Here is a 2,569-nt window from a genome sequence, read left to right on the forward strand (position 1 = left end):
AGTGTGACTGAGAGCCGCTGTTACAGTAAAAACCACTGACTGTGTTATTCACACATTTGATCCATCTTACAACTCTGCAATCTAAAATCAAGAAAACCCTGATGAACTGTATTAACTTCTTCCTTGAACACGTGGTGTAAGGTAGTGCACTACTCGAGTATATTGTGTTAAGTGTGTGGGATAGGTCTCTGATCTTACCAAGCTGTTGGAGGGTGGGATTAACTCAAATGATGTCTCCTGTGGTGTGGTATTCACCCTTCTTTGGTGTGGCAGTCTTGAGGACTAAAACACAGATACAAATATTACCACCATGAAAAAAAAAAAAAAACACAACTAGAACATAATATGTAAAAGGCCCAATGAAATAAGTTAGTCTTTGTATAAAATCTATTTTACAGATGATTGTGATGTGCAATTTTTGCCATATGCTCACTCACTACCACAAACTGGACAGTGCATGAGGAATTATACAATTATACGGTTTCCACCAGGATATGAACATCTCCGAATTACCTTAAAAAAAAAAATACAAAGCTGGAGATATTCTTTAATTTCTTTATAGGCAGCAGCCGAGTATGCATGCATGCATGACTACATATGACTGCAATATTGTGTCAAATGTGAATATTAAAGGTCAGTCATCTTTACCTGTGTTTGGTTAGTCTCCCACTCCGTGTACTTGGATAAGCATTTTTCATGATGGTCCTTCAGACGCTGTAAGCGTGCAGAAAACCTGGTCTGAACACTATTTCTGCAGAACAGTCCAAAAACAATAACTGTCAGGGGAGAGCAGGTACTTGCACAGTTCTACTGGGGTCCTGGTCTGGTCAGCTGACAGGTGACTGCTTTGTTTATATTATCTGTTGCATACAGTGCAGACAGAGAGCTTCTGATACTAGCTACACATAGCTGGACTCTGCATGAAATCACAGACACACGTTAATATGCAACAAGAAACGTAATGGAGCGGTCAGTTTAAGAGGTGCAAAACAAACAAAAAAAATCCAGTTTCTCTTACCATTATATTAAAGGGGGCAAGTTCATTTTATGTTTTATATATAACGCCAGATCACAACAGAAGTCATTTAAAGTTACTTTTCCTATAGAACAGAATTATACCTTGATATTTGGGTTAATAGCCTTATGTTATTTACCTTTTTTATATGAGGCGGTCACGTGTTAACTATTCTCCTCTGCTCTGGGTATGGCGTTGTGCACGCTCCCTCACACACAGGTGTGCACGCTCCCGTCAGCGGACAGAGAGTGCGTCAGAGGACCCCTGTGTGCTAAAGTCTAAATCTAAACCTTAAACTCAGCCTTTAATGCAGTGACACAGCTCCAGCTACATAGAATACAGCTGACGTCACTTAAATACTCTCCACTGTCTGTTTATACTCGCAGCACCGCGGGCACGCCCCCTTTTCTGCACTCCACTGTAATATCAGTGATTAAATTAAGAAAACTCAGGTTTGAAACACAAACAATACATGTGAAACCGGTGAAATATCAGTGCACGGTTCTAATGTTTAAAACATATTGTTCCAACATTCTATAATGTGAAGCTAGCGCATGTTAGCATTAGCGACCATGCTAGCTAATATAAACAAGTGAGCTTTTAGCTGTAAACACGCTAGCCACAATGCTAAGTCTAATTAATATTTTAAGTGTGCAAGACTGTAAACTTACCTAGTGTTCTGTTTTCTGCTGGTTTTGTCCATGTTCTTTTTATTTTTCTCCATCCGTCCTTCTCTGTCCTCTGCTGCTGCTGCCTTCTGTCACTGACCCACACCCTGACCCCTGCTCACACCGAGGGGGAACCCCGTGAGTGGGGGAGGGGCACAGGTGAAGTGGGGACCCAGAAAGTCAGGAAAGGTGTGTCCTGCCCACAGCTCCACCTGTCAGACCAGGCACAGGTGTGGTGCGGACCACAGAGGTGTGTCCTGCCCACAGCTCCACCTGTCAGACCAGGTACAGGTGTGGTGCGGACCACAGAGGTGTGTCCTGCCCACAGCTCCACCTGTCAGACCAGGTACAGGTGTGGTGCGGACCACAGAGGTGTGTCCTGCCCACAGCTCCACCTGTCAGACCAGGTACAGGTGTGGTGCGGACCACAGAGGTGTGTCCTGCCCACAGCTCCACCTGTCAGACCAGGTACAGGTGTGGTGCGGACCACAGAGGTGTGTCCTGCCCACAGCTCCACCTGTCAGACCAGGCACAGGTGTGGTGCGGACCACAGAGGTGTGTCCTGCCCACAGCTCCACCTGTCAGACCAGGTACAGGTGTGGTGCGGACCACAGAGGTGTGTCCTGCCCACAGCTCCACCTGTCAGACCAGGCACAGGTGTGGTGCGGACCACAGAGGTGTGTCCTCCCTTAACCACCAAATTACACTTAATTAAGATGTGCTGCTGTCATAATCCTATTTTTCATATATTATTACATGTTTATGCTGCATTTTTACAAACCCCTGGCTCTGTACAGCAGGTGAGTGGGGGATGGGCATAGGTGAAGTGGGGACCCAAAAAGTCAGGAAAAGTGTGTCCTCCCTTAACCACCAAATTACACTTAAT

The 2,569-nt window shown here is 45.2% G+C and overlaps 1 long non-coding RNA gene across 1 annotated transcript; it reads right to left on the minus strand.

Annotated features, from left to right (window-relative positions):
* Positions 1 to 229: 229 nt before the first annotated feature.
* LOC115429174 (uncharacterized) lies at positions 230 to 1,800 on the minus strand. The gene is made up of 3 exons (XR_003936736.1): positions 1,687 to 1,800; positions 649 to 751; positions 230 to 282 (listed from the first exon to the last, which is right to left on the minus strand). It is a non-coding gene; the product is annotated as an uncharacterized LOC115429174 (long non-coding RNA).
* Positions 1,801 to 2,569: the final 769 nt, after the last annotated feature.

The sequence above is a fragment of the Sphaeramia orbicularis genome, chromosome 1, assembly GCF_902148855.1.
Source record: "Sphaeramia orbicularis chromosome 1, fSphaOr1.1, whole genome shotgun sequence".
NCBI lineage: Eukaryota > Metazoa > Chordata > Actinopteri > Kurtiformes > Apogonidae > Sphaeramia > Sphaeramia orbicularis.